Source organism: Rattus norvegicus, chromosome 4 (genome assembly GCF_021556685.1).
Source record: "Rattus norvegicus strain SHRSP/BbbUtx chromosome 4, alternate assembly SHRSP_T2T, whole genome shotgun sequence".
In the NCBI taxonomy this organism is placed as follows: domain Eukaryota; kingdom Metazoa; phylum Chordata; class Mammalia; order Rodentia; family Muridae; genus Rattus; species Rattus norvegicus.
This window is the reverse complement of record NC_141537.1, coordinates 100,833,931-100,856,821: the sequence shown is the minus strand read 5'-3', so window position 1 is coordinate 100,856,821 and position 22,891 is coordinate 100,833,931. Positions and strand designations below refer to the sequence as shown.

The 22,891-nt window shown below is 38.7% G+C and overlaps 1 gene segment (V, D, J or C); it reads left to right on the top strand.

Annotated features, from left to right (window-relative positions):
- Positions 1-17,769: 17,769 nt before the first annotated feature.
- Positions 17,770-22,891, top strand: part of LOC102556171 (Ig kappa chain V-VI region NQ2-17.4.1-like) — a 51,562-nt gene continuing 46,440 nt past the window's right edge. Inside the window, exon 1 of the V gene segment in view lies at positions 17,770-17,833.

The following is a 22,891-nucleotide window of genomic DNA, read 5'->3' as shown; positions in this document are numbered from 1 at the left end:
TCAAACTTTAATTAGATTTGAAAGTTGATTAATTTGATTAGACTGAGATCAATAAGGAAATGTCAGCTGAAAAGACGGAAAATATGAAGCTTGGATTTTTATTTTTTTTTGTGGAGGTGGGTGGGGAATTGTCATCATGGAAAAGGACACCATGTTCATGGAAATTTATAAAAAATATTTTATTAGGGAATTTCTTAATTTTTTATTATATTATTTTGTTTATATTCCAGATGCTGTCCTCCTTTACAGTCTGCCCTTCCAGAGTTCTTTATCCCCCACCCCTAGGTCTCTGAGAAGATATGCCCCCACCCATTCCCCCCTCTCCACCCCAATTTACATTATTCCCCTTCCCTGGGCCATCAAGGTTCTGCAGATATAGGTCCATCCTCTCCTACTGATGCCAGAAAAGGCAATCCTCTTCTACATTTGTGCCAGGTGAAATAAACCAGCCCATGCATGCTTTTTGGTTGATGGATTAGTTTCTGTGAGCTCCCAGAAGTCCAGGTTAGTTGGTACTGTTGTTCTTCCTATGAGGTTGCCATTGCCTTCAGCTCCTCCTTCAATCCTTCCCCAAACTCTTCCAGAAGGGTCCCTGATATCAGACCAATGTTCATCTGTAAGTATGTGCATCTGTCTCAGTTAGTTGCTGGTAGATCCTCTCAACGGACAGGTTTGCTAGGTTCCTGTCTGCAAGCACAACATAGCATCAGTAATAGTGTCAGGACTTGGTGTGTGCACATGAGATGCATACCAAGCTAAGCTGGTGAGTGTGTGGCCTTTCCTTCAGGCAGGGTTCCATATTTGAACCTGCTATTCCTTTAGACAGGAACCGTTCTGGATCAAAAATGTTGAAGATGGGTGGGTGGTCTCATCTGTCAACTGGAAATGGTCTCTTCAGGTTTGATTTCATTTTTGGTTATTTTGGATAAGGTCATTCATGCTGAGTCCTAGGAGTATCTCACATTTCAGGTCTCTGGGACTTTCTAGATGTTCTTCTCAATTAACAACCTCAGCAGCTGCATAGCTTCCATCCTTCTTATGGCCCACTGGGCTTCTTTACTATCTCTACCCATACCTGATCATACTACCCTTCCCCTTCCTATCCAGATTCCTTGTTCCATCTCCCTCCCATGATTTTTTTGTTCACCCTTCTGAATGGAATTAATACACCCTCACTTGAATCTTGTTAAACCTTATGTCTATGAGTTGTATCACAGGACTCTGTACTTTTTGAATAATATCCACTTATCATTGAATACCTACCATGCATGTCTTTTTGAATATGGATTACTTCACTCAGGATGATATTTTCTAGTTCTATTCATCTTCCAGGATGAATACATGCCCAATTAGACTCTGCCATTGTGAACTGTTCCATTAGGAGCTAGAACAGATTTTTTGTTGGTAGAATATGGCAAAGATCATATGAAATCCACTAGTTAAATGGTTACTTTTAAAAGAGGTTGTACACTTCTGAAAACAATGGATATGTCAAGAGGGAACCAAAGGCAGGGTCAATAATTAGAGGCACCTAAGGAACACCAAGGTTGTGTATGTACAGATGTAGCTGATGATATTTTGATGAGAAGTGGAGAGAGGCAGTCAGGGAGAAGATCATAAGGAGCAGTTACCAGGCATCAAGGTCCTCTGTAGGCTTCTGTTGAAAAGAAAATTTGAATATATTCCATAGGATATTTGAGGTGCTCCAATTGTGGTTCCAGAGTAGAAGAGTCATGAATCAAGGATAAATGCCATGAGGCACACTTTGTCTTCAGTGGTTTCAATCACCTTCTGAAACAGAGTATTACAATGGGACTTTCTTGGATTCACCACAATTATAAATAGGACAGAGGCTGCTAATAAGCTTTAAGGACTTTCAGTTGAACATGGTGACAGCTAACATTCAAACTTAAACTAACTATCCAGGCTATGACCTCCATGTGGGTAGATCTATACCTCTGCTTAGGTCCAGTCCTTGTCTTATCCCCTCAATGTCTAATCTCAATTTTCTCCCTTTGTCTTCTTTCTGGATCAGTCTGTCACCCTGGAAGCTTTGACCTCCTGCTTCCTGTCCCAGCTTTTGATCTTCAGTTCTTTATTATTACCAATAAGTAGCTTCACAGCTGATACATCTCTTTGGTTATCTAAGATTTTGACAGTTGTTACAAAGAGAAAGCTAGTTATAGGCCATAGCTATGAAATACCAAAATTCTGCTAGCACATAACTTTCTGCTGGTACAGAATTAACAATTGATATTTTGGGAATGTACAGAAAAGGCTGCTTCCTGTAAACAAGCATGACCCCCAGTGGGGGGAGGGATAAAGAAACTAACTCACCAAAAAAATCTCTCATTCAAAAATCGTCCCTGTTTAAAAACAATTCAGAAACAAAGATGGAGCAGAGATCAAGAGAATAGCAAACCAATAACAAGAACTTGAAAGCCATCTCAGCAGCTAGTGCCAATCCCTGATTCTATTAATGATACTCTGTTATGCTTTCAGGCAGGGTTTAGCATAACTGTTCTCTGATAGGCTCTATCTAACAAGGGACTGAAACAGATATAGTTACCCAGAGTTAAACATTGACTGAGGTAGGGGACTCTTAAAGAAGATTGGAGGAAGGATTGAAAGCCCTGAAGAGGATAGGAACGCCATAGGAAGACCAGCAGATTCAATCAACTTGCACACTTGGCAGCTCTCAGAAATTGCCACCAACCAAAGAGCATATACAGGCTGGACTGAGGGCCCTGGCACTTAGGGATTACTTGTTAGGCCATAGTGGACTTTATGTGTCTGTGTGAGTGATAGCTGGGGGATGGGGCAACCTTTCAGAGGACAAGGGAAGAAGGATAGGGAAGAAATTGTGAGAGGATACTTGGAGGTGTGGAACATCATTTGAGGTGTAAATAAATAAATTAATCATAAAAATAAAATATCATGAAACATGTTTACACATGTGAAGGAAGGTCACCCAAATATAGCATGGTTGTGTGAAAGAGCTCTAATTCTCTTCCATTTCTCACATGGAAGTAGTTGTTTGAATGTTTAAATACATACAAGCTCATCACCTAACATGGAATGAAACAGAAGGTGGGTGGCTCCTTTCTAATAGTCTGAGATGTTGTAAATGCAGTAGGGATGCAAAAATACTATCTTTAATGATGGTATTTTAGGCACAGAACAATCACAATGTCCATTGTGTGTCAGTCTCTTTCTAACTATGCAACATGATTTCTTTTCCTGAAAAGAACCAAGCATGGTTTATCCATCATGTCGTTACATTTTCAAAGATTTACCAACAAAGACTGATAAATGAGAATACAAAGTTTTATATGCCCAGCCTCCTATTCTGCAAGTTAAGTAAATCTCTCTTCTTATGGTTCTAAGTATTATAATGAAGCACAAGTAATAGAAAAGATAATCATAGCTATGGGACATATAGTGAGATACACGGAGTTGATTTTGTGTTTCCATTTATTGGAAATACAGGAGTTACAGTAATTTATTCTTAGGGTGCTTTTTCAATGGCCTATCCACATTCTAGAAACAAATCACTATTTAAAGATTCGACCAACTCTTTTTTTTTTTTTTTTTTTTTATTAACTTGAGTATTTCTTATATACATTTCGAGTGTTATTCCCTTTCCCGGTTTCCGGGCAAACATCCCCCTCCCCTCTCCCCTTCCTTATGGGTGTTCCCCTCCCAACCCTCCCCCCATTGCCGCCCTCCCCCCATAGACTAGTTCACTGTGGGTTCAGTCTTAGCAGGACCCAGGGCTTCCCCTTCCACTGGTGCTCTTACTAGGATATTCATTGCTACCTATGGGGTCAGAGTCCAGGGTCAGTCCATGTATAGAATTTAGGTAGTGGCTTAGTCCCTGGAAGCTCTGGTTGCTTGGCATTGTTGTACTTTTGGGGTCTCGAGCCCCTTCAAGCTCTTCCAGTTCTTTCTCTGATTCCTTCAATAGGGGACCTATTCTCAGTTCAGTGGTTTGCTGCTGGCATTCGCCTCTATGTTTGCTGTATTCTGGCTGTGTCTCTCAGGAGCGATCTACATCCGGCTCCTGTCGGTCTGCACTTCTTTGCTTCATCCATCTTGTCTAATTGGGTGGCTGTATATGTATGGGCCACATGTGGGGCAGGCTCTGAATGGGTGTTCCTTCAGTCTCTGTTTTAATCTTTGCCTCTCCCTTCCCTGCCAAGGGTATTCTTTTTCCTCATTTAAAGAAGGAGTGAAGCATTCACATTTTGATCATCCGTCTTGAGTTTCGTTTGTTCTAGGGATCTAGGGTAATTCAAGCATTTGGGCTAATAGCCACTTATCAATGAGTGCATACCATGTATGTCTTTCTGTGATTGGGTTAGCTCACTCAGGATGATATTTTCCAGTTCCAACCATTTGCCTACGAATTTCATAAACTCGTTGTTTTTGATAGCTGAGTAACATTCCATTGTGTAGATGTACCACATTTTCTGTATCCATTCCTCTGTTGAAGGGCATCTGGGTTCTTTCCAGCTTCTGGCTATTATAAATAAGGCTGCGATGAACACAGTGGAGCACGTGTCTCTTTTATATGTTGAGGCATCTTTTGGGTATATGCCCAAGAGAGGTATAGCTGGATCCTCAGGCAGTTCAATGTCCAATTTTCTGAGGAACCTCCAGACTGATTTCCAGAATGGTTTTACCAGTCTGCAATCCCACCAACAATGGAGGAGTGTTCCTCTTTCTCCACATCCTCGCCAGCATCTGCAGTCACCTGAGTTTTTGATCTTAGCCAATCGCACTGGTGTGAGGTGAAATCTCAGGGTTGTTTTGATTTGCATTTCCCTTATGACTAAAGATGTTGAACATTTCTTTAGGTGTTTCTCAGCCATTCGGCATTCCTCAGCTGTGAATTCTTTGTTTAGCTCTGAACCCCATTTTTTAATAGGGTTATTTGTTTTCCTGCGGTCTAACTTCTTGAGTTCTTTGTATATTTTGGAAATAAGGCCTCTATCTGTTGTAGGATTGGTAAAGATCTTTTCCCAATCTGTTGGTTGCCGTTTTGTCCTAACCACAGTGTCCTTTGCCTTACAGAAGCTTTGCAGTTTTATGAGATCCCATTTGTCGATTCTTGATCTTAGAGCATAAGCCATTGGTGTTTTGTTCAGGAAATTTTTTCCAGTGCCCATGTGTTCCAGATGCTTCCCTAGTTTTTCTTCTATTAGTTTGAGTGTGTCTGGTTTGATGTGGAGGTCCTTGATCCACTTGGACTTAAGCTTTGTACAGGGTGATAAGCATGGATCGATCTGCATTCTTCTACATGTTGCCCTCCAGTTGAACCAGCACCATTTGCTGAAAATGCTATCTTTTTTCCATTGGATGGTTTTGGCTCCTTTGTCAAAAATCAAGTGACCATAGGTGTGTGGGTTCATTTCTGGGTCTTCAATTCTATTCCATTGGTCTATCTGTCTGTCTCTGTACCAATACCATGCAGTTTTTATCACTATTGCTCTGTAATACTGCTTGAGTTCAGGGATAGTGATTCCCCCTGAAGTCCTTTTATTGTTGAGGATAGCTTTAGCTATCCTGGGTTTTTTGTTATTCCAGATGAATTTGCAAATTGTTCTGTCTAACTCTTTGAAGAATTGGATTGGTATTTTGATGGGGATTGCATTGAATCTGTAGATTGCTTTTGGTAAAATGGCCATTTTTACTATATTAATCCTGCCAATCCATGAGCATGGGAGATCTTTCCATCTTCTGAGGTCTTCTTCAATTTCTTTCCTCAGTGTCTTGAAGTTCTTATTGTACAGATCTTTTACTTGCTTGGTTAAAGTCACACCGAGGTACTTTATATTATTTGGGTCTATTATGAAGGGTGTCGTTTCCCTAATTTCTTTCTCGGCTTGTTTCTCTTTTGTATAGAGGAAGGCAACTGATTTATTTGAGTTAATTTTATACCCAGCCACTTTGCTGAAGTTGTTTATCAGCTTTAGTAGTTCTCTGGTGGAACTTTTGGGATCACTTAAATATATTATCATGTCATCTGCAAATAGTGATATTTTGACCTCTTCTTTTCCGATCTGTATCCCTTTGATCTCCTTTTGTTGTCTGATTGCTCTGGCTAGAACTTCAAGAACTATATTGAATAAGTAGGGAGAGAGTGGGCAGCCTTGTCTAGTCCCTGATTTTAGTGGGATTGCTTCAAGTTTCTCTCCATTTAGTTTAATGTTAGCAACTGGTTTGCTGTATATGGCTTTTACTATGTTTAGGTATGGGCCTTGAATTCCTATTCTTTCCAGGACTTTTATCATGAAGGGGTGTTGAATTTTGTCAAATGCTTTCTCAGCATCTAATGAAATGATCATGTGGTTCTGTTCTTTCAGTTTGTTTATATAATGGATCACGTTGATGGTTTTCCGTATATTAAACCATCCCTGCATGCCTGGGATGAAGCCTACTTGATCATGGTGGATGATTGTTTTGATGTGCTCTTGAATTCGGTTTGCCAGAATTTTATTGAGTATTTGTGCGTCGATATTCATAAGGGAAATTGGTCTGAAGTTCTCTTTCTTTGTTGTGTCTTTGTGTGGTTTAGGTATAAGAGTAATTGTGGCTTCGTAGAAGGAATTCGGTAGTGCTCCATCTGTTTCAATTTTGTGGAATAGTTTGGATAATATTGGTATGAGGTCTTCTATGAAGGTTTGATAGAATTCTGCACTAAACCCGTCTGGACCTGGGCTCTTTTTGGTTGGGAGACCTTTAATGACTGCTTCTATTTCCTTAGGAGTTATGGGGTTGTTTAACTGGTTTATCTGTTCCTGATTTAACTTCGATACCTGGTATCTGTCTAGGAAATTGTCCATTTCCTGAAGATTTTCAAATTTTGTTGAATATAGGTTTTTATTGTAAGATCTGATGATTTTTTGAATTTCCTCTGAATCTGTAGTTATGTCTCCCTTTTCATTTCTGATTTTGTTAATTTGGACGCACTCTCTGTGTCCTCTCGTTAGTCTGGCTAAGGGTTTATCTATCTTGTTGATTTTCTCAAAGAACCAACTTTTGGTTCTGTTGATTCTTTCTATGGTCCTTTTTGTTTCTACTTGGTTGATTTCAGCTCTGAGTTTGATTATTTCCTGCCTTCTACTCCTCCTGGGTGTATTTGCTTCTTTTTGTTCTAGAGCTTTTAGGTGTGCTGTCAAGCTGCTGACATATGCTCTTTCCTGTTTCTTTCTGCAGGCACTCAGCGCTATGAGTTTTCCTCTTAGCACAGCTTTCATTGTGTCCCATAAGTTTGAGTATGTTGTATCTTCATTTTCATTAAATTCTAAAAAGTTTTTAATTTCTTTCTTTATTTCTTCCTTGACCAGGTTATCATTGAGTAGAGCATTGTTCAATTTCCACGTATATGTGGGCATTCTTCCCTTATTGTTATTGAAGACCAGTTTTAGGCCGTGGTGGTCCGATAGCACGCATGGGATTATTTCTATCTTTCTGTACCTGTTGAGGCCCGTTTTTTGACCAATTATATGGTCAATTTTGGAGAAAGTACCATGAGGAGCTGAGAAGAAGGTATATCCTTTGGCTTTAGGATGGAATGTTCTATAAATATCCGTTAAGTCCATTTGGCTCATGACTTCTCTTAGTCTGTCTACATCACTGTTTAATTTCTGTTTCCATGATCTGTCCATTGATGAGAGTGGGGTGTTGAAATCTCCCACTATTATTGTGTGAGGTGCAATGTGTGTTTTGAGCTTTAGTAAGGTTTCTTTTACATATGTAGGTGCCCTTGTATTTGGGGCATAGATATTTAGGATTGAGAGTTCATCTTGGTGGATTTTTCCTTTGATGAATATGAAGTGTCCTTCCTTATCTTTTTTGATGACTTTTAGTTGAAAATTGATTTTATTTGATATTAGAATGGCTACTCCAGCTTGCTTCTTCTGACCATTTGCTTGGAAAGTTGTTTTCCAGCCTTTCACTCTGAGGTAGTGTCTGTCTTTGTCTCTGAGGTGTGTTTCCTGTAGGCAGCAGAATGCAGGGTCCTCGTTGCGTATCCAGTTTGTTAATCTATGTCTTTTTATTGGGGAGTTGAGGCCATTGATATTGAGAGATATTAAGGAATAGTGATTATTGCTTCCCGTTATATTCATATTTGGATGTGAGGTTATGTTTGTGTGCTTTCATTCTCTTTGTTTTATTGCCAAGACGATTAGTTTCTTGCTTCTTCTAGGGTATAGCTTGCCTCCTTATGTTGGGCTTTACCATTTATTATCCTTTGTAGTGCTGGATTTGTAGAAAGATATTGTGTAAATTTGGTTTTGTCATGGAATATCTTGGTTTCTCCATCAATGTTAATTGAGAGTTTTGCTGGATACAGTAACCTGGGCTGGCATTTGTGTTCTCTTAGGGTCTGTATAACATCAGTCCAGGATCTTCTGGCCTTCATAGTTTCTGGCGAGAAGTCTGGTGTGATTCTGATAGGTCTCCCTTTATATGTTACTTGACCTTTTTCCCTTACTGCTTTTAATATTCTTTCTTTATTTTGTGCGTTTGGTGTTTTGACAATTATGTGACGGGAGGTGTTTCTTTTCTGGTCCAATCTATTTGGAGTTATGTAGGCTTCTTGTATGTCTATGGGTATCTCTTTTTTTAGGTTAGGGAAGTTTTCTTCTATGATTTTGTTGAAGATATTTACTGGTCCTTTGAGCTGGGAGTCTTCACTCTCTTCTATACCTATTATCCTTAGGTTTGATCTTCTCATTGCGTCCTGGATTTCCTGTATGTTTTGGACCAGTAGCTTTTTCCGCTTTACATTATCTTTGACAGTTGAGTCAATGATTTCTATGGAATCTTCTGCTCCTGAGATTCTCTCTTCCATCTCTTGAATTCTGTTGGTGAGGCTTGTATCTACAGCTCCTTGTCTCTTCTTTTGGTTTTCTATATCCAGGGTTGTTTCCATGTGTTCTTTCTTGATTGCTTCTATTTCCATTTTTAATTCCTTCAACTGTTTGATTGTGTTTTCCTGGAATTCTTTCAGGGATTTTTGCGATTCCTCCCTGTAGGCTTTTACTTGTTTATTAATGTTTTCCTGTGCTTCCCTAAGTGTGTTCATGTCTTTCTTGAAGTCCTCCAGCATCATGATCAAATATGATTTTGAAACTAGATCTTGCTTTTCTGGTGTGTTTGGATATTCTATGTTTGTTTTGGTGGGAGAATTGGGCTCCGATGATGGCATGTAGTCTTGGTTTCTGTTGCTTGGGTTCCTGCGCTTGCCTCTCGCCATCAGATTATCTCTAGTGTTACTTTGTTCTGCTATTTCTGACAGTGGCTAGACTGTCCTATAAGCCTGTGTGTCAGGAGTGCTGTAGACCTGTTTTCCTCTCTTTCAGTCAGTTATGGGGACAGAGTGTTCTGCTTTCGGGCGTGTAGTTTTTCCTCTCTACAAGTCTTCAGCTGTTCCTGTGGGCCTGTGTCTTGAGTTCACCAGGCAGCTTTCTTGCAGCAGAAAATTTGGTCTTACCTGTGGTCCCGAGGCTCAGGTTTGCTCGTGGGGTGCTGCCCAGGGGCTCTCTGCAGCGGCAGCAACCAGGAAGACCTGTGCCTCCCCTTCCGGGAGCTTCAGTGCACCAGGGTTCCAGATGGTCTTTGGCTTTTTCCTCTGGCGTCCGAGATGTGTGTGCAGTGAGCAGTCTCTTCTGGTTTCCCAGGCTTGTCTGCCTCTCTGAAGGTTTAGCTCTCCCTCCCACGGGATTTGGGTGCAGAGAACTGTTTATCCGGTCTGTTTCCTTCAGGGTCCGGCGGTGTCTCTGGCAGGGGTCCTGCCGCTCCTGGGCCCTCCCCTATGGGAACCCAGAGGCCTTATACAGTTTCCTCTTGGGCCAGGGATGTGGGCAGGGGTGAGCAGTGTTGGTGGTCTCTTCCGCTCTGCAGCCTCAGGAGTGTCCACCTGACCAGGCGGTTGGGTCTCTCTCTCACAGGGTCTGGGAGCAGAGAGCTGCTGCGGGCCGGGATCCGCGGGTGTGGGACTTCCGTTAAACACAGAACGTGCCTGGTCCTAGAGAAGTTCTGCTTCCCTGTGTCCCAAGCTCACCAGGCAGCTTTCTTGCAGCAGAAAATTTGGTCTTACCTGTGGTCCCGAGGCTCAGGTTCGCTCGTGGGGTGCTGCCCAGGGGCTCTCTTTTCTGGAGTTCTTATATATTTTGCATATTACTTGTTTATTGGATAAAGGGTTAGAGAAGAAATTTTCCCAATCTGTAGGTTGATGTTTTGTTCTATTGACAGTGTCCTTGCCTTACGGATGCTTTTCAGTTTTATAAGGTCACATTTATCTATTTTTGATCTTAGATTGGTTTTATGTCTAGAAAATCTTCCCCTGTGCCAATGAGTTTGAGGCTATATCTAGTATCTCTGCTTTTAAATTCAGTGTACCTGGCTTTATGTTGAGCTCTCCAAAACACATTACCCCATTAAAAACGTGGACAGAGTGGTTGGGGATTTAGCTAGAGCACTTGCCTAGCAACCGCAAGGCCCTGGGTTAGGTCCCCAGCTCCGAGGAAAAAAAAAAAAAACGGGGACAGAGCTAAACAGAGAATTCTCAACAGAGGGATCTTGAATGGCTGAGAAACATTTAAAGAATTGTTCAACATCCTTAGTCATCAGGGAAATGCAAATCAAAATGATCAAGGTTTGATCTTACACCAATCATAATGGTGAAGATCAAAAACTTAAGTGACAACACATGCTGGTGAGGAAGTGGAAGAAGAGGAACACTCCTCCACTGCTGGTTCAATTGCAAACTGGTCTAAACACTCTGGAAATCATTCTGGCAGTTACTCAGGAAATTGAAAATTGATCTACCTAAAGACCCAGCTATACCACTCATGAACATATACCCAAAACAGATGGGCCCACCCATCCATCTTCAAAAATTTAACCCAGAATTATCCCTGTATAAAAGAGGTGCATGAATTAAAAATGGAGCAGAGAGTGAAGGAAAGGCCATCCAGTGATCTGCCCAATCCCATGGGCCTGCATCAAACACTGACACTATTACTGATGCCATGCTGTGCTTGCAAATAAGAATCTAGCCTGACTGTCCTCTGAGAGCCTCTACCAGTAACTAAGACAGATGTTCGTACTTACAGCCAACCATTAGAGGTCAGTGACAATAATGGAAGAGTTAGTGGAAGGGTTGAAGAAGCTGAAGGGGACAACCCCATAGGAAGAACAACAGTATCAACTAACTTGGACCTTCAGAGCTCCTAGAGACTAAGATATTGACCAAAGAGCATACATGAGCATGTCTATTGCCCTAGACACATATATAGCAACTGACTGCCTGGTATGGTCTCTGGGAGAGGATGACTCTGATCCTGTAGAGACTTGCTGCCCCATGGAACTGGGATGCTGGGGGGAAGGTGAGTTTGTGGGGATTGGGTGCAAGGAATGCATGTGGTGGGGAACTCTGACAGGGCAGACCACAAATTTGGGCAACATTTGGAATGTATATAAATATAATATTTTAATAAATAAAAAAGAAAAGGGAAAAAAGAAAAGCATCTTAATATTTCATTTTACAAACCACACAGTAATAGTGGAAAACTTCAACATGCCATTCTCATCAATGGATAGATCACAGAAACAGAAACTAAAAAGAGACATAGAGAAACTAACAGAGTTATGAACCAAATAGGTTTAACAGATATTTCCAGAACATTTCATACAAAACAAAACAATATAAATTCTTCTTAGCACTTCATGTTACATTCTCCAAAATTGACCAAATAATTGGTCACAAAAGAGTCCTCAACAAGTACAAGAAGATTGAAATAATCCCATGTATCCTATTAGATCACCACAGAAAAGGGTGGACTTCAATAACAACAAAAATTACAGAAAGCCCACAAGCATATGGAAGGTGAACAACGCTTTGCTCAATGAAAAATTGTTCGAGGAAGAAATAAAAACATTTAAGACTTCTGAGAATTAAATGAAAATGAATGCAGAGCATACCCAAACTTATGAAACACAAGGAAAGCAGCACTAAGATGAAAACCATAGCTCCGAGTGCCTCCCAAAGAAACTAGAGAGAGCATACACTAGCAACTTGATGACAAACCAAAAAGCTCTACAAGAAAAATAATCAGATACACCCAAGAGAAGTACACAACAGGAAATAATCAAACTCATGGCTGAAATCAACCAAGTAAAAACATAAAGAACTATACAAAGAATCATCAAAACCAGAAGATGTTTCTTTGAGAAAATCAACAAAATTGATTAAACCCTTAGCCAGATTAAGCAATGGTCACTGGGACAGTATCCAAATTAACAAAATCATACTTGAAAAGGGAGACATAGCAACAGAAACTCAGGAAATTAAAAAAAAATAATCAGATCCTACTACAAAAAACAATACTCAAAAAACCTGGAAAATCTGGATGAAATGGACAATTTTCTAGACAGATTCCAGGTATCAAAGTTAAATCAGCATCAGAAAAACCATCTAAACATTTCCATAAATCATAGAAATTGAAGCAGTTTTTTTAAAATCTCCCAAACAAATATAGAAAACAAAAACAAAAACAAAATTAGACAAACAAACAGACAAAAAAACCCAGGACAAGATGGGTTTGGTGGAGAGTTCATAAAAGATCTCATACAAATACTATCTAAACTGTTTCAAAAAATCAAAGCAGATAGAACACTACCCAATTCCTTCTACAAAGCCACAATTACACATATATATGAACCACAAAAAGACCCAACAAAGAAAGTGAATTTCAGATCAAATAACCTTATGAATATCAATGATAAAATATTCAATAAAACTCTCGAAAACTGAATCAAAGAACACATCAAAACAATCATCCATTATGACCAAGTATGCTTTATCCTACGGATGTAGGGATGTTCAATATATGGCAATTCATCAACAAAATCCACTATATGAACAAATCTAAAAAAAAAAATCCACATTATCCTCTCATTCGATATTAAAATTCAAAGCCCCTCCATTTTACATGTCTTGGAAAAATCAGGAATTTAAGGCCCATATCTAAACATAGTAAAAACTATATACAGTAGACCAATAGACAACATCAAACTAGATGGAGAGAAAACTGAAACAATCCCACTACATTGTACTTGAAGTCCTCGCTAGAGCAATCAGACAAGAAAAGCAGATCAAAGGGATACAAATTGAAAAGGGAAAAGTCAAAATATCACTATTTGCAGATGACATGATAGTATATTTAAGTGACCTCAACATTTCCACCAGAGACATCTTAAGCCTTATAATCAACTGCAGCAGAGAGCCTGGAGAGCAAATTAACTCAACAAATGAGTAGCCTTCCTGTGCTTCATGGATAAAGATAGTACGGAAACAACACCCTTCACAAAGCCATAAATAATATAAAATACCTCAGTGTGACTCTAAATAGGTAAGTGAAAGATCTATATCTGAAGAACTTCCAGTCTTTGAAGAAAGAAATTGAAGATCTCAAAAGATGGATAAACCTCCCATGCCCATATATTGGCAGGAATAATATAGTAAAAATGGCGATTTTGGCAAAAGCAATCTACAGATTCAATGTAATCCTCATAAATATTCCAACTCAATTCTTCATAGATTTAGAGAGAGCAATTAGCAAATTTATTTGGAATATCAAAAAACCCGGATACCGAAAACTATCCTTAACAATAAAAGAAATTCGTGGGAAATCACCATCCCTGACCTCAAGCTGTGTTACAGAACAATAGTGATAAAACCTGTATGGTATTGGAATAGAATTGAAGAACAAGAAATGAACCCAGACACCTATGGGCACTTGATCTTTGACAAATGAGCTAAAACCATACACTGGAAAAAACACAACTTTAAAAAATAATGTGGGTTCAACTGGGGGGTGAGCATGTAGAAGAATGCAAATCAATCCATTCTTACTGACCTGTAAAAATCCCAAGTCCAAGTGGATCAATGATCTCCACATAAAAACAGATACTCTCATTCTAATAGAAGAAAGACTCAGGAAGCACCTTGAATAGATGGGCACTGGGAGAAATTCCTGAGCAGAAAACTGTTAGTTTATGCTCTAAGGTTAAACATCGGCAAATGGGACTTCATAAAATTGCAAATCTTTTGTATGGAAAAGGACACTGCCATTAGTACAAAAGGTATCCAAAAATTAGGAAAATATCTTTACCAATCCTACATCAAATAGAGGGCTAATGTCCAGTATATCCAAAAACTAAAGAATTTAGACTCTAGACAATTATATTATCATATTAAAAGAGTGGAGTACAGAGATAAATGAAAAATTTACAACTGAGGAATACCAAATGGAGGAGAAGCACCTAAGGAAATATTCAACATTCATAGTCATCAGGGAAATGTAAATCAAAACAACACTGAGAATCCACCTCTGATCAGTCAGATTGACTAAGTTCGAAAACTTAGCTGAAAACAGTTGCTCGGAAGGATGTGGAATAAGAGAAATACTCCTCCATTGTTGGCAGGACTGCAAGCTGGTAAAAACACTCTGGAAATTAGTCTGGCACTACCTCAGAAAATTGGGCATAGTATTACCTGAGGACCCAGCTATAACAATTCTCAGCATAGACACAAAAGATGCTCCAACATATATTCAGAATGAATGCTCCATTATGTTCACAGCAGCCTGATCTATGATAGCCAGAATCTGAAAACAATTCAGATGTCCCGCAACAGAGGAATGAATAGAGAAATGTGGGACATTTACACAACGGAGTACTAGTCACCTATTGAAAGCAATGAGTTCATGATATTCATAGGTAAATGGATGGAACTAGAAAATATCATCCTGTATGCGGTAACCATATCAGAAAACACACACACACACACACACACACACACACACACACACACACACACACACACATACACACACACAGTATGTACTCACTGATAAGTCAATATTAACCCAAAAGATTTCTTATGATACAATCCACAGACCACGTGAAGCTCAAAAAGAAGTACTACCAAAGCATGGATGCTTCATTCCTTCCTTGAAGGGCAAAAAAAAAAATTTAATATTCATAGGAGGAAATATGAAGACAAAGTTTGGAGCTGAGACTGAAAAAAAAACCCATTCAGATACTGCCCCACCTGGGGTTTCCAGCTCATATACAGGTACCAATCCCAGACAATACTGCTGATGCCAAGAAGTGCATGATGACAGGATCCTGATAAATATATATATATATATATATATATATATATATATATATATATATATGTCTCCTGAGAGGTTCTGACAGAGTCTGACAAATAAAGAGGTGAATGCTGGCACCCTATCATTGAACTGATAATGGTGTCTGCAATGGAGGAGTTAGAGAAAGGATTGAAGGAGCTGAAGGGGTTTGTAACCCCATAGGAGGAGCAACAATATCAACCAACCAGAACTCACAGAGATTAAACTAAAATCGAAAGAGTACACAGGGACAGACCCATGGCTCCAGCTGCATATGTAGCAGAGGATGGCTTTTGGGGGCACTAATTGGAGGTTAAGCCCATGGTCCTGTCAAGTCTGGACCCCCTAGTGTAGGGGAATTTCAGGGTCAGGAGGCAGAAAGGGTTGTGTGGTTGAGGAGAGCCAACACCATGATAGAAGAAGGGGGAGGTAAGGGATTTATGTACTGGAAACTGGGAATGGGAATAACAATCTAAATATTAAATAAAAAATCCGATAAAAAAAGAAAAAATGGCAATTGTGATGCCAGCAAGATAGCCAAGAAGCTGACAATAACAAAAAAAAAGAAGGGTTGTCATACACTGTTGGTAAGAATGCAACATGATTAACTTGTTAACATGACGACAATTTGGTAATTTCTTACACAGTTTAGTGTACTCAGGGTATAACCAAGCAGTCATGCCTCTTGATCCACAAAGGAACTGTAATGAAAGTTAAAGCTGAATGTACTCCTAATTGTCAATGCTTAAAACTAACAAGAACATCTATAAATCATTGTTTCAATAAAAGAACTTTCATCCAAACATTCACTTTAATTTAACAGTTGCTAGATCAGTATCTCTCAATATGTGAATCTATTCAGAGTCTCTCAGTTATTTTTTCTAGTTGGTGATACACAATGGAGTGAGTCTTTTATGAAGGGAAGAATGAGAAATACAATTTTATTGAAGATTTACAGACATTCTTATGGTTCCTCATAGTTGAATTAAGTTTTAATTACAAGAATATTATAGAAATTTGCTGTAAGGTAAAGTAAAAATTTGAATAAACTTATACTGAATTTTGAGATTCTGAAGCTGTCATTCTTTAATAATTAAAATGTAATTTATTTGAAAATTTTGTTCAGATATTGTTATTTCATGAATAAAGCAATAATGGAGCACAATGCTTACTGAGGATGGCTTTCAGATGAGTGCATCTTTATGGTAAACACTGAAATCCAGCAGAAGGTATTATCCTTGACAAATTATAGTTGTGTTAAAAATCAGTACCAATGTTTTTATCTATTTTAATGTGAGAGTGTATTTTTCTGTTCTCCTAGGGATGGACGATTGATGATTTCATAAAATGTTTATGAGCACACCTAGACTGTAGATGCTGTCTTTTGGAGTGTATTGTGGACAGGGTCATATGAATAAACTGAAATAGGTGAGTAAATATTTGCTAAGCAGCTTCAAGAAGACTACATGCAGACAAGGTTCTCTGACAACATTATAAACCTTCATCCTTGAACCAACTTTATCACAAGAAAAATATAACTTAAATTACTCAATTGAACATTCCCTTTTCAGTGGATCAAATCAAGCTGGTCCTCAGAGAAATACATGAATAATACTTTATGACAGAATTATGTACCACAAAGGAGGAAAAGAAAAGCAGAAATTTTCTTCCTTGTAAATGTAGTGACAAGAAACAAGTAGTCATTGTCCTGGATTATTCAGATTTGCCCTTGTTAACAGACCATATGTGTTTATAAATGGAGAACTCGCAGGACTACATTTTGAAATTTGCATAGTTCAACTGCAGAAACCACAAATGTCTCACAGTTCCTTTCAAGGGGTGTACATATAGAAGGAGAAATAATTAGCCAGAGACTGAGATTAAAAACACAATGTATTTTCAGCTTCCTGCTAATCAGTGTCCCAGGTAAGTGATGGGTAGGAGTTTGAGTTCAGAAACCAAGGTATTTTTCCCTGGGGAAATTTGGTAAATTAAGATAAACATTTTTATTTCCACTGAACATTGAATTAAATGAAATGTTTTGTGTATATATTAGTATATTAATTTCTCTCTCTCTCTCTCTCTCTCTCTCTCTCTCTCTCTCTCTCTTTCTCTCGCTTTTCCATTTTCATAGTGTCTAATGGAGAAATTGTTCTCACTCAGTCTCCAACAACTATGGCGGCATTTCCGGAAGAGAAGGTCACCATCACTTGCCCTGCCAGCTCCAGTGTAAGTTACATGCACTGGCACCAGCAGAAGTCAGGCACCTCCCCCAAACTCTGGATTTATGGCACGTCCAACTTGGCTTCTGGAATCCCAGATCGGATCCGTGGCAGTGGGTCTGGGACCTCTTATTCTCTCAGAATCGGCACCATGGAGGCTGATGATACTGCCACTTATTACTTCCAGCACTTGAGTAGTTACCCATCCACACAGTGATACAGACTAGAACAAGAACCCTGTAACTCACTGGGGTCCAGATATTTCCTCTAGAGAAGTGTAGCCAAGGGTTTAATTGTAGTAATCCACAGATGGTGCTTCCTATCTCTCTTAGACATGTCAGAGAAGATGCCTTCTTGCAGGCTAATGACAGCTGCCTAAAGAAGACTTGAAAAAAGGTGACTCAAACATGCATGCTCACACTGGAAAGTTTGGGGCAGGAGATTCCAACCTAGATAAAGAATCTGACTTTAGGGAAGCATCAGATAATCAACAAACTCTTACCTGAATGTCTCTATTCCACATGTCCAAGACTTTGTACATAAAGCTTTTAGAGTCTATTGTTAACAATTTGGGCAACTTCTCCCAATGATAAATTTATATTGTTAGATCTGTAAAATCTAAGTGCCATTATTAAACCACTTACTTATGGTTACTAAATACCCACCTGTCTTTCATGAGGCAAGGTAATACCATCTGTAGTTTGTTTCCTGGGAGAATGGTGGAACTTTAATTTTCCTGTTTTCAGTGTTAAAATGACTAATACTTTCTTCTTTCTGTTCTTCCTGTTCTCTTTTTCTTTCTCACTTTCTCTATTTCTTTCTTTCTTTCTTTCTTTCTTTCTTTCTTTCTTTCTTCCTTTCCTCTTTCATTTTTTAATCTTTTCTTTTCTTTCCTTTTCTTTTCTTTTCTTTTCTTTTCTCATTAGCTCTATTCTTTGTCAAGTGAAGTCATAAAGATGGCCCAAGATAACCTCAGGCTGTAACCCAAGGATATATATATATATATATATATATATATATACATATATATATATATATATCATGATGTATGAAATTACTTTTATTTGGTTAATTTGTTCATTGTTTGGTTGTTGTTGATTTGATTGTTTGCTTTATTTATTAAGAAAGGAAGAAAAAATTAGTAAATACCTAACTGCTTTGGGAAATCAGATAGAATGAAGCAACAACTCTCCCTTACCATGCATTCTTATCACACAAAATCACAGGTTTCTCTAAGTGGTTTCACTATCAGATGAAACATGAAGTCTATGTTACACATATCAGAAGCTTTTCCAGCCCTTAGTTTCACTTAGCAGATGTCTCTAAGACTTGGATTTCTCCCATCGTTTACTCTGTCAGAAATCTGCCTCTGAGAGATTCAGTTCCCCTTAATGGAAGACAGTTTAGGAATAATGTGGATAGCATATGATTAAAGTTGTTGGCACATACATAGTGGTTCACTGTAGGGCTCTGGCTCCTGGTACTCTTCACCTTGACCTCTTGCCCAGCTAGTTGTGTGGGTTTGGTCAACCGGGAAAGAACCTCTTAAGAGGGGGGCAGCGTTTGCTACCCCTAGCTTCTTGTCCTTCTCCTTTGAGCTGCTGCCTGGTGCTTTGGTTGCTTGTCCTGGCTGAGACTGCAGAAGACTGACTAGAAGGAGACCAGTGCAGGGGAGCTTCTGGCAGCAATTTTAGAGAGAGCAGAACTCTTCCTCAAGTATAGTTTTATAGCTCTTATGACAGAGGCTCTAAGATGACTGAGTAATTCCTGCACACGTTTAATTCTGAATAAGAAAGATAAATATGTTTTTGGATGGGTCAGACCTCATCTACATATTCAGGGGCGTGATCCTGTTTCTATGATTGATATGTTTTGAGCCTACATGACCTGTGGTCATGCCCTCACTGTGGAGGAGGGGTTTGGGGCATTTTCTTCTGTGACTGATCTGTCTTGGGCCTATGTAACCTGTGGGCATATCCTCACTTGTATAGGAGGAGCTTGAGCATTGCCCTGCATGACTGGTCTGTCTCAAACCTATCTACAGGGGTCTTTGGGAGGCACAACTACCTGAGGTTTAGATATTCTGTGAGAATGGGAATGCACCTGTTGTACTTTTTAATGCCTCCCAGGGATTCAACCTATCTCTCCCAGAAATCAGGGTATGTTTCACTGCCTGCTACAACACAATTCTACGAGCCAAAATATCCTAATTGTTGAATTCCATGCATATTATGTGGAAAATGGGATTTGGCAAATGTGATCAGCTAGGGATTTTGATATGTGAATTCATACTGAAATAATATAGTAGAATAAATATAATCATAATGTTCTGCCATTAACTGGGGACCATCATCAGAAAGGGCAAGGCAATAAAGAATGTGCTAGAGCAAAGGAAAGGGTTTTGAATAGGGAATATACAGAGTAAAATACTCATGTAAAATCAGAATTTTGATTATTTATTCTGGCTCTCTGGAGGAACACAGTAGTTTTACTCCTTGATTTTACCTCAATAACAATTCTCAACTTGAGAACAGTAAGATACTCGACTTGTATTCCTTGATTCTACTGATATTGTAGGAACTAGTTAGAAGACCAAAATGGGGCTCATCTTAGGATTGAGAGTGGTTTTAATCACAGAAAATGTCTGATTTCCTCTGTTCTCTGAAAGGATTCTCCCATTCTATGTGTATCTTTTGACAGAAGGCAAAGTATTCTTTCTCACTCTGTCAAAAGCTGTGGCTGAAGACATTTAAATAAACAGTCTCTTGGTGGTTTCACATTTCTCCTTTCTGTGTCTTTAGTTACTAGCTCTCACAGCTGAGTGTAAAGAGAAAGGAGGTTTTATTCCTTTAAATGTTGATTCATTTCTTTGCTTACAAGGAAGGAAAGTCACACTTACAAGTTATAATACTAGATGATGACAGGGTCAGAGAAGAGAAAGCAAGTTCAGGAATAGATTAGTTTCTTGGAACTCAGACTCTACTAAGTTGACTGTATATTACCAACAACAAGAACATGATGGCACACACTCTAGCAAGCTGGAACTACAGCAGTTTCAAAAGTAAAGTTTTCCAAGAGTAAAGAAAAACAGCTCATGCTCATCAAAAGTAAATCCACAAGATTTCTGAATATCTATTCTCCAAATGCAAAGTCACCCACATTCGTAAAAGAAATTTTACTAAATATGAAAGCACAGAAATACCTCACACAATAATAGTGGGAGACTTCAACATTCCACTTGTATCAGTGGACAGATAATGAAAACAGAAACTAAACAGAGACACAGTAAAACTAACCAAAGTTGTGAACCAAATGGATTTGACAAGCATCTATAGGATATTTCATCTAAAAACAAAATATATCTTCTTCTCAGCACCTCATGGTATCTTCTCCATATTTGACAGTATAATTGGTCATAAAACAGGCCTCAAAATGTAAGATGAAGATAGAAAAAATCCCATACATCCTATCAGATCTCATCAGACCAAAGCTTCAACAACAATAAAAACATCAGAAATCCCACATATACATAGAAACTGGAGAACGCTCTACTAGATGATAACCTGGTCAAAGAAGAAATAATGAAAGAATTAAAAACTCTTTGTTATTTAATGAAAAGGAAGGCATATCATACCCACACTGATAGGACCTACTGAAAGCATTATTATGAGGAAAATTTAAAGCTCTGAGTGCCTCCAAAAAGAAACTGGAGAGAGCATACACTAACAACTTGATAGCACTTCAGGAACCTCTAGAACAAAAAGAAGCAAATACATCCAAAAGTAGCAGACAGCAGGAAGTAATCAAAAACATGGCTGACATCAACCAATTAGAAAGAAAAAGAACTATACAAAGAATCAAGCAAACCAGTAGAGAGTTCTTTGAGAAAATCAAAAAGATAATTTAGCCAGATTAACCAGAAGGCACTAGGACAGTAAACAAATTAATAAAATAAGAAATGAAAAGAGAGGCAAAGAGAACAGAAAATTCAAAAAAATCATCAGATCCTACTACAGAAGTCTATACTCAACAAAACTGCAAAATCTGGAGTAAATAGACAATTTTCTAGACAGATACTAGGTAACAAAGTAAAATCATGATCAGATAAACCATATAAACAGTCTCATAACACCTAAAGAAATAGAAGCAGTGATTAAAACTTTCCCAAACAAAAATAAATAAATAAATAAATAAATAAATAAATAAATAAATACAGAACCAGAAGGATTTAGTACAGAATTCTCCCAGATCTCCACAAAAAGTCCTAATTACTATGCAGTTATCAAAAACAATGTATTCAGGAAATTCATAGGGAAATGGATGGAACTAGAAAGTATCATCTGGAGTGAGGTATCCAAATCACAAAAAAATCCACATTGTATGCACACACTGATAATTGGATATTAATACAAAAGCCCAGATTATCCAAGGTACAATCCACAGACCACATGAATCTCAGGAAGAATGATGACCAGAGTGTAGATGCTTCAGACACCTTAAAAGTTTGGAGCACAGACTGAAGGAATGGCCACTCAAAGTCTGCCCCGCTTGCAGATACAGCACATGTATACCAAAATTGGACAATACTGATGGAGAAAAGAAATGAATATTGAGAGGAGCCTGAAACACCCATGTCCTGAGTGGCTCAGCTAGAGCCTGAAAAAAATAGTGGTGAATTATATCAGCAAACCATTGAACTGAGAACTGGGTCCCCATTGGAAGAGTTAGGGAAAGGATTAAAGGAGCTGAAGGAGCTTGCAACCCCATAAGAACAACAATACCAACCAATCAGAGCTCCCAAAAACTAAATCATTACCCCAAGTCTAAACATGGACAAACCCATGGCTCCAGCTGCATATGTAGCAGAGGATGAACATATTATTGGGCACTAATTGTAGGAGAAGCCCTGTGCCCTGCAAAGGCTGGACCGGATCAGTGTAGGGGAATATCTGTGCAGGGAGGTAGGAAGGGGTATGTGTTTGGGGAGGGGAAACAGCCTCATAGAAGAAGGAGGAGGGGGAGAGGATATGGGACTTATGGAAGGAAAACAAGGAAAAGGAATAATAATTGAAATGTAAATAAAAAATATCCAATTAAAAAAAAAGACCTAATACCAATGCTTTCCAATTATTCCACAAAATAGAAAAAGAAGTAACATTAGCCACTTAGTTCTTTGAAGCCACAATTACACTTATACAAAAACTACACAATAATCCTACACAGACAGAAAATTCAGACCAATTTCCCTCATGAATAATGATGCAAAAATACTCAATAAAATTCTTGCAAACCTATTCCAAAAAGACATCAAAATGATCATGCATCAAGATCAAGTAAGCTTCATCAAAGGTATGCACGGATGGTTCAGTATACGGAAATCCTATGACATAATCCATGATATAACCAAACTCAAAGGAAATAAGACATAATCATCTCATTAGATGCTGAGAAAGC